The following is a 10,576-nucleotide window of genomic DNA, read 5'->3' on the forward strand; positions in this document are numbered from 1 at the left end:
CATATCTGAGTAATTGAAATTTCTCATCGTTGAACTTCATATTGTTTTCTGCAGCCCACTGAAAGATTTGGTTGATGTCCGCCTGGAGCCTTTCAGTGTCTGCAATGGAAGACACTGTCATGCAGATTCGGGTGTCATCTGCAAAGGAAGACACGGTGCTGTGGCTGACATCCTTGTCTATGTCGGATATGAGGATGAGGAACAAGATGGGAGCTAGTACTGTGCCTTGTGGGACAGAGCTTTTCACCGTAGCTGCCTCGGACTTTACTCTGTTGACGACTACTCTCTGTGTTCTGTTAGTGAGGAAATTATAGATCCATCGACCGACTTTTCCTGTTATTCCTTTAGCGCGCATTTTGTGCGCTATTACGCCATGGTCACACTTGTCGAAGGCTTTTGCAAAGTCTGTATATATTACATCTGCATTCTTTTTGTCTTCTAGTGCATTTAGGACCTTGTCGTAGTGATCCAGTAGTTGAGACAGACAGGAGCGACCTGTTCTAAACCCATGTTGCCCTGGGTTGTGTAACTGATGGGTTTCTAGATGGGTGGTGATCTTGCTTCTTAGGACCCTTTCAAAGATTTTTATGATATGGGATGTTAGTGCTATTGGTCTGTAGTTCTTTGCTGTTGCTTTACTGCCCCCTTTGTGGAGTGGGGCTATGTCTGTTGTTTTTAGTAACTGAGGGACGACCCCCGTGTCCATGCTCCCTCTCCATAGGATGGAAAAGGCTCGTGATAGGGGCTTCTTGCAGTTCTTGATGAACACAGAGTTCCATGAGTCTGGCCCTGGGGCAGAGTGCATGGGCATGTCATTTATCGCCTGTTCGAAGTCATTTGGCGTCAGGATAACATCGGATAGGCTTGTGTTAGTCAAATTTTGTGGCTCTCTCATAAAAAATTCATTTTGGTCTTCGACTCTCAGTCTGGTTAGCGGCTTGCTAAAAACTGAGTCATATTGGGACTTGAGTAGCTCACTCATTTCCTTGCTGTCATCTGTGTAGGACCCATCTTGTTTAAGTAGGGGCCCAATACTGGACGTTGTTCTCGATTTTGATTTGGCATAGGAGAAGAAATACTTTGGGTTTCTTTCGATTTCATTTATGGCTTTTAGTTCTTCCCGCGATTCCTGACTCCTAAAGGATTCTTTTAGCTTAAGTTCGATGCTTGCTATTTCTCTGACCAGTGTCTCCCTGCGCATTTCAGATATATTGACCTCTTTTAGCCGCTCTGTTATTCTTTTCCGTCGCCTGTAAAGGGAGCGCCTGTCTCTTTCTATTTTACATCTACTCCTCCTTTTTCTTAGAGGAATAAGCCTTGTGCATACATCGAGTGCCACCGAGTTAATCTGTTCTAGGCATAAGTTTGGGTCTGTGTTGCTTAGTATATCTTCCCAGCTTATATCGGTTAGGACTTGGTTTACTTGGTCCCACTTTATGTTTTTGTTATTGAAGTTGAATTTGGTGAATGCTCCCTCGTGACTAGTCTCATTTTGTCGGTCTGGGGCTCCATGCATACATGTCTGAACCTCAATTATGTTGTGATCTGAGTATATTGTTTTTGATATGGTGACATTTCTTATCAGATCATCATTGTTAGTGAAGATGAGGTCTAGTGTATTCTCCAGTCTTGTAGGCTCTATTATTTGCTGGTTTAAATTGAATTTTGTGCAGAGATTTAAAAGCTCGTGTGAGTGTGAGTTTTCATCAGAGCTGCCTCCTGGTGTTATTACTGCAACAATATTATTTGCTATATTCCTCCATTTTAGGTGCCTTAAGTTGAAATCCCCCAGGAGCAAGATGTTGGGTGCAGGAGCTGGAAGATTTTCCAGACAGTGGTCAATTTTTAACAGCTGTTCCTGGAATTGCTGGGATGTTGCATCCGGAGGCTTGTAGACTACCACAATGACTAGGTTTTGGTTCTCGACCTTTACTGCTAAAACTTCCACTACGTCATTTGAGGCATTAAGCAGTTCTGTGCAAACAAGTGACTCTGCAATGTACAGGCCAACCCCCCCCTTTTGCCTGTTCACTCTGTCACATCTGTATAGGTTGTAACCTGGGATCCATACTTCGTTGTCCAAGTGATCCTTTATGTGGGTCTCAGTGAAAGCCGCGAACATTGCCTTTGCCTCTGCAAGCAGTCCACGGATGAAAGGTATTTTGTTGTTTGTAGCTGGCTTTAGACCCTGTATATTTGCAAAGAAGAATGTTATCGGACTGGTGGTATTGTTGGTACTGGGGGGGGATTTTTTTTCCGGCATTAGTATCTGTATCTGTTGGTTTGGAGTGGAGGCCATCGACTGTGGTTCCACTCCAGGAATGACTGGATTTGGTGTACGATTTCTGCCATTTCCTGCCAGTTTTTTTTCCTTCCTGGCACTAAAAAACCTCTCCCTCTTGAGTGGCTGTGGCTACCCAGGTTTTCCCATGGCCTGGATGTTTTGTATCTTTTTGTCCCCTTTAGATGGTATGCCTGGCAATTTAAGTTATAGCACAGTCTTTCCTGTACTGAAGAGGTACACATTTCAGGGTGAAAAAGCTTACAGGAAGGGAGTTTGCATTTTCCTGTTTTCATATGGGCATGGCATTTTCTAGGGTGGTCATAGTTGCATGTCCCATCTGTTTTTCCAGATTTCCCATGCCAGCAGATACCAAGTGCATAGTATGTGCACAGGCTTGGTTTCCGCTTGCCTTGGGTTTCTGTGACTGTATTCCCTGTTGGTGCATGTTTCCCTGTCTTACTTCTATCCTCCCTAGCACCAACAATGGAGCTCCCACCAGTTGTTTTTGGTAATTTATCCTCACTATTGCTATTGGAGTCCTCTTGTTTGCTATTTCCTGCGGTATTTCTAGTTTGCAATATTGGTTTTATCTTATCTTTGACTACACTTGTTTCCCTACTATGGCTCCTGTCCCCTATGAGGTCATTTATATGTATTCCTTCCTGCGTATAATTCCCGACTACCTGGACAATATCTCCAGCTTCACCATTTCTGTCTCCCAGGACAGTATCTCCAGCTTCACCATTTCTGTCTCCCAGGACAGCACCTCCAGCTTCACCATTACTGTCTCCCAGGACAGTATCTCCAGCTTCACCATTTCTGTCTCCCAGGACAGCACCTCCAGCTTCACCATTTCTGTCTCCCAGGACAGTATCTCCAGCTTCACCATTTCTGTCTCCCAGGACAGCACCTCCAGCTTCACCATTACTGTCTCCCAGGACAGCACCTCCAGCTTCACCATTACTGTCTCCCAGGACAGCACCTCCAGCTTCACCATTACTGTCTCCCAGGACAGCACTATCAGCCCCACATTTACTGACTACCAGGACATCACCTCCAGCCTTACAGTTTATGACTACATGGCCAGTATCAAGGGCAGTACCATTCAGCCCAGACATTTTATGTTCCCATCTGTTGTAGAAAGCTTCCAGGTTTTCTATGAAAGCAGCTTTGATGTTGTCCTCTTTTAATACCCTTGTGATTTTAGTCCACAGATTTTCCTCATTTGAGCATACCCAAAAACACTTCTCTGTTTTAATACTGCTTGTAGCTAGTTCTGGGATATCTGCACAAGGGGCGTGACACCAATTTCCACAAAAATGACAATTTATCCATGTGGAAGCCCGTTTGTTTGACTGACCACAGACTACACAGGGCTTCATAATGATTTGAATGGTTGATTTACTGCAATTCTACTAGCAACCTCTTGAAAATTCTATTAATAACCTTAAATGAAGCTCTAGCTATTTGTATTTCTGTTTCTAACTCTTTTTGTATATTGGACAGCTTACCGTCACGTTCCTGATTTTTAATGTTTGTGTTTATAGGGCGCCTACAAACCCATCCGTTTACAGTCTGCTTTATTGTCCAACGAAACTGTTTGAAACCAGTCCCGGGTTCGGACCAGTCAAGGGTTCGGACCAGGCAAGGGTTCGGGCCAGTCGATCTGCTCTGATCAGTGGGTCACTTATTTAAAACATACTGGTCGGTGATTTGAGCTAACACATGAAGGATCTACTGGAAATTATCTACCCGAGTAATATGTGATTTGACTGATACAAAAGTATAACTTGCGTGTTGAAGAGCCGGTGATATCTGGCAGCTCCTACAATGACGAACGGTCACCTCCTTGTTTATCAATCGCTGTATCTGGCTTTTCTCTTTTTTTTTTTTTTTCTTTTTTCCGTCTCCACCACAATAAATGCTATATTATCACTATAGTTGACTGGTGCAAATTTTGGAGGAAGGACGCTTTTTCTGTAGTAATAATTGCTTCTCGTTGTGTATATTGCGACTGCTGGTAACTACAGGTTATATGAAATTCACAGTAACGTCTCGTATTTCAAGAAAAAGAAACTAATGAAAGTCACTCCACTCCACTAAGTACCATTATAATACTGGTTAGTTGCTACTACAACACTGTATTCTGCTAATCACTGGTATCACTAGTTATATGCGAGTACACTGGCAAGCCAGGAAGATTATTAAAAAACAGCTGACCTGTGGTAAGTTCTGGCGACTTCTGGCACCTGCCTCTATAGGCTTATCACTTCATTTACAAATTCACCTGTTTTCAAATGACACTTTAGCCTTTATCATCAATATACTAGGGAGCCACTGTAGTATACACTATACACTATGTATACTCAATGTTATCAGGGAGACTTTCTTTCCTCTGACATGAAAAGTTCAATTATTATTTTTTTCCACACGGGACAGGCCTATGATTCCCCTCTGGCAGTAAACTCTGCTAGTGCACACTAATTCTCCTTTTTTGACTCAGTATATAATGTTTTCCGCCCAAGATTTGTTCCAGGCGCTAGAGGGATGTATCGTATAGGATTGATGACACAAATTAAAGTTCTAGCACGTAAGAGCGACCGTGAAAACACGAAAAACCCGGAGCACAACGAGGCACGCTGACACAAGGGGTAACCCCTGTTGAGGAAAAGACAGGCACGGAGAAAGCTTTTATTGGGACAACGTTTCGCTTTATGTAGTTTTATTGATTCATGAATTGATAAAGCTCTACGTAGAGCGGGGGGGGGGGTGACAGCTTCTGCCTTAGCAACTTAGCATTGTTATCCAGAGAGGGAACGCCTGCTGTATATTCTCATCCTTAGTGGAGTTTAAAATTCGATTTTTTTTTTTTTTGCTTTTTAATTTTAGGCTCTTATTTTTTATTTTCTACATTATTTTAGTTAATCACTGATTTTTAGTAAAACTTGCGTTATCTAATGTTACTGATTTGTTTTTACTATTATTTATTATTAAATTCATGGGGAAGCGCTAAACCCGGATCGTGCAGCCATACGAGACATGAGGCAGTCAGGACTGATCTCAGGAAAGATAGCAACTTGAAAACTTTCACACAAGAGTCCTTCACTAGCATCGAGGCATCTCGTCCTCTGAATAGTTTTATTTAAACAGAAATAATGTTGATAAAATATATTCATATCTGCATTTATAAAACATTAGCATTAACATTCAGGAAAAATGCTTTAAGACTTCTCATTGTGAGTTTGAAGTATCGTTTGTCTAAGCTGTTACTCTCACTTGTTTACCACTAACTGATCTATCATTAACAACTAACGGACCTAACACTAACCACAAACTGATCAAACACCAACGGATCTAACGATAAACACTAACTGGTTAATCACTAACCACTATTTGACCAAGAATTACTAACCACGATCTGGCCAAACTAACCAGTAACTGACCTTGCATGAACCACAGACTACACAAATACCACTAACCAAGCCAATCACCAAATAACCTGCCAAATTCTAATCATACTTTTGGTACCTATTAACTACTAAATCAAAACCACAATCCAGTTAACCACTTAACTAGTAGCAAACTATAAATTAACCAACTAACCACTGAATAAGAATCTAACCACTCAATAAATAACCATCTAATAAATACAGTTAATTAAGGACTAACCAGCCAGTTAATGACTTATCACTCGACCATGAACGAGCTAAGTTTGTTGTCAGTATTTTTAAGTATTTTGTAATATGCAATACAATGTAAACACGACTCACAATATCGTAATAACACGACTGTAAACAAGCCAAGATACGGGTGGGTTATGAAGCAAGCTGGCTTGTGCACTGGCCTGGAGTTGTACCACTCACTCGCATTGGGTTCAACCCCACCCGTTCCATGGAGTGTAAACACACACCACATATTACATAGCACTATACATTTCATAGTTGAAGAACCATGGTTCTGCTTTGTACATGATTTTGACAACTTATTCCGAATTTCATTGCCTCGAAAATCATTTTCAAGAAGAATGGAAATCAACAATATACAGTATATGTCAGTGAAGAGATGAGAAGTACATGACATGATATTCCTGCATCACAAGTGAGAAGGAAAAATTGTAAAATACATAATTCTTAGTGATCAAAGACTGAAAGTACTCAGCCTGTAATAAAGCTATATAGTTTAATAAAAAAATTTAATACAGTATTATGACTACAGCTATGAGTGGGTAGCCTCATAATTTTTCAACATATTTTTAAAGACCACATTAAGAACAACAAACACTGAAATACTTGTAACTGACAATCATAACTATCCTTCTGTTTGACTCATGGCTCACGAAATCGTAATGACACGATTGCAACGAAACCATACCACGGGCGGGATTGAACCCGCGGTCAGAGAGTCAAAACTCCAGACCGTCGCGTTAGCCACTGGACAGTGCCTAACGCGACGGTCTGGAGTTTTGAGACTCTCTGACCGCGGGTTCAATCCCGCCCGTGGTATGGTTTGATTCATGGCTTTGTGGCCGATTTATTCTAGCTTTCATTGTGTCCAAATTATTTTCAAAAACAAAATTTTACAAGATGTTTTAATGAAAAAAATGGGAAAGACGTGAAAAATGATATTCTTGGTTTAGAAGTATGTAAGATTGAACAAATAAAGAATTCTTAATGATCATTGATTTCAAGTAGCTAGGTAGCTGGTAGCCCTCAAGGGGGGGTTCCTTGATGCTGGTGAGGGTAGCTGGTAGCCCTCAAGGTAGGTTTCTTGATGCTGGTGAGGGTAGCTGGTAGCCCTCAAGGTAGGTTCCTTGATGCTGGTGAGGGTAGCTGGTAGCCCTCAAGGTAGGTTCCTTGATGCTGGTGAGGGTAGCTGGTAGCCCTCAAGGTAGGTTCCTTGATGCTGGTGAGGGTAGCTGGTAGCCCTCAAGGTAGGTTCCTTGATGCTGGTGAGGGTAGCTGGTAGCCCTCAAGGTAGGTTCCTTGATGCTGGTGAGGGTAGCTGGTAGCCCTCAAGGAGGGTTCATTGATGCTGGTGAGGGTAGCTGGTAGCCCTCAAGGTAGGTTTCTTGATGCTGGTGAGGGTAGCTGGTAGCCCTCAAGGTAGGTTCCTTGATGCTGGTGAGGGTAGCTGGTAGCCCTCAAGGGGGGTTCCTTGATGCTGGTGAGGGTAGCTGGTAGCCCTCAAGGGGGGTTCCTTGATGCTGGTGAGGGTAGCTGGTAGCCCTCAAGGGGGGTTCCTTGATGCTGGTGAGGGTAGCTGGTAGCCCTCAAGGAGGGTTCCTTGATGCTGGTGAGGGTAGCTGGTAGCCCTCAAGGTAGGTTTCTTGATGCTGGTGAGGGTAGCTGGTAGCCCTCAAGGTAGGTTCCTTGATGCTGGTGAGGGTAGCTGGTAGCCCTCAAGGGGGGTTCCTTGATGCTGGTGAGGGTAGCTGGTAGCCCTCAAGGGGGGTTCCTTGATGCTGGTGAGGGTAGCTGGTAGCCCTCAAGGGGGGTTCCTTGATGCTGGTGAGGGTAGCTGGTAGTCCTCTAGGTAGGTTCCTTGATGCTGGTGAGGGGCTCTTGATCTAGGGAATTCAATGTGCTCCAATTCCCAGAAATGAACCTGAATGCCTTCCATCCCATCCCCCTCCCACAGGGGGATGGGAGGGGGATGATGATGATGATAATAATAATAATAATAATAATAATAATAATAATAATAATAATAACTAGCTGGTAAGAAAATATTACGTTGCAGTAAAAAAAAAATAAAATAAGATTTTGTTGGGATTTTTAACCCGGCGGAGTGTTAGCTACTCAGGATAACCCAAGAAAGTCAGTGTGTCATCGAGGACTGTGTCTTATTTCCATTGTGGTCCTCCAGTCTTGTCCCCCAGGATGCGACCCACATCAGTCAACTAACAACCAGGTACCTACTTACTGCTAGGTGAACAGGGACAGTAGGTGTAAGGAAACATGCCCAACATTTCCACCCTTGCCAGGGATTGAACCCCGGACACTGAGTGTACGAAGCGAGAGAGATGCCAACCAAGCCATTATTACTAATGCTATACTTTTTTCAAAGTATTTTGAAAAAGCAATTTGAAAAATATTTAAATAACTATAAAAACTTGATCACTATCCCAGAACTCAACGCAGCTGTCTGACGGAAAAGGGAGCAACAAATATATATATATATATATATATATATATATATATATATATATATATATATATATATATATATATATATATATATATATATATATATATATATATATATATATATATATATACAGCTGAGTGCTGAAATGAATGAGGAAGTAAAAGGGAGATATCAAAGCAGAAGACGAAGAAAGATGAGACAATAGACCACACGGTGAGCACAATTCACGGAAACACGGGGAAAGAGTAAGCCTGGAGTAACCACGTATGTGTACTCGCATATGTGTGGTTGCAGGGGGTCGATTCACAGCTCCTAGCTCCGCCTCTTCACTGGTCGCTACTAGGTCCGTTACTGGCTACAAAAGCCTGATCGCACCTCTTAAAGCGGTGTATGGATCCTATGTATGTACTCACCTATTTGGTTGCAGGGGTCGATCACAGCTCCTGGCCCTGCCTCTTCACTGGTCGCTACTAGGTCAACACTCTCCCTGCTCCATGAGCTTCATCGAATCTCTTCTTAAAGCTCTGTATAGATCCTGCCTCCACTACATCAGTCTCCAGATTATTCCACTTCCTGACTACCCTGTGACTGAAGAAATACTTCCTAGCATCCCTATGTGTGTGTGCTGATACCAAAACAAAGTGAGTGACCCAAGCAACTAAACTCAGTCATCCTGCTATTGTCTGCTCATGGACAGACAGCACAATGACTATTTTCCACGAACTTTGTCTCTCTGGGTATTACAGTTCCGTTATTACGAATTTGTAATTAGCTATTTTAAGTTTGCGGGTGTTGATCTTTAGCTCCTGGGACCACCTTTCAACTTTCTCCTGAATAACGCGAGTTAGTTTTGTCACATTTATGTTTGAATCGCAGTGTGCAGTAATCTTTTACTGCCATTGTCTAGTTTATTTCACTGATTTACAACTATTGCATTGATGAAGTGTTTCCTTGCGTGTCTGTGACCAGGGTGAGTGAATGTTTGTTAGTTATGTACCGCTGTTCTTGTTCTTTGTGTGTTTATGACCAGGGTGAGTGAATGTTGTTAGTTATGTACCGCTGTTCTTGTTCTTTGTGTGTTTATGACCAGGGTGAGTGAATGTTCTTACTAATGTACCACTGTTCTTGTTCTTTGTGTGTTTATGACCAGGGTGAGTGAATGTTGTTACTAATGTACCACCGTTCTTGTTCTTTGTGTGTTTATGACCAGGGTGAGTGAATGTTGTTACTAATGTACCACTGTTCTTATTCTTTCCCTGGTAAAGAACCTGTTTTCTTCATAATCTTTAGATAAGGAAGAAAACAGTATTTTGTATGTCTTGATCATATGTTCTTGTTCTCTCGAGGATTTAATTCTCGTAATCTTCATGGCTCAGCCCTCTCAACTCAAACATCGTTGTGGATTTATAGCTTTGTTTGTTCTTGCGTTTAGCTTTGAGTTTGGGGATTTTATCTGTATTTTGCTAATGTTTTGTTTCATATGGGAAGGGAAGAAGGATGATGGAGTCTTAGGGTGCAGTGGGGAAGGAAAGTAAGGGTGATTGAGCATAGGGTTGTGGGATTTGTGGAAGAGGAGGAGACGGAGGGTGAGGAAATGTGGATAAGAAAGAGGGAAGGTGATGGAGCCAGGGGTTCCAGACCATGGAGCTGAACTCTTCTCCAGGCCGAGGGATTGACCACCTCAAATACCATTTCTCCAAGGTTGATGGACTGATTACATCATCTTCATTTCACTATTACGCTTGCTGCCTCTGTATTTGACTGAAGAATACTGTGGAGGCGAAACGTTTCAACAATAAAGATACCTAACTGTTACACGTGTGTCTGAATCATCAACTTCCCTGGTCATCCCACTGTCAGGTTGACCTTGTGAATAGCGACTTCTATATTTCCCTCTGTTCCTTCAACTTTTTTTCATATTTTTTTAGCGCTCTTGGTTGTTGCTCGTTTGATCCTCTTTTTATAAAGACCACATCGAAGTTGTAATATCCTCACAAATATAACATTCCCCTCTTTACCAAGTTTCTTCTGCTGTTACTAAAGGACGCGCAATGATCAGATCTCTTCTGTCCTGAATATAATAATAACATACAATACCGACAAGTTGATAAGACTTGCGCAACAGTTAGGTATCTATATTCTGAA

This window comes from Cherax quadricarinatus, chromosome 66 (assembly GCF_038502225.1).
Source record: "Cherax quadricarinatus isolate ZL_2023a chromosome 66, ASM3850222v1, whole genome shotgun sequence".
Lineage (NCBI taxonomy): Eukaryota > Metazoa > Arthropoda > Malacostraca > Decapoda > Parastacidae > Cherax > Cherax quadricarinatus.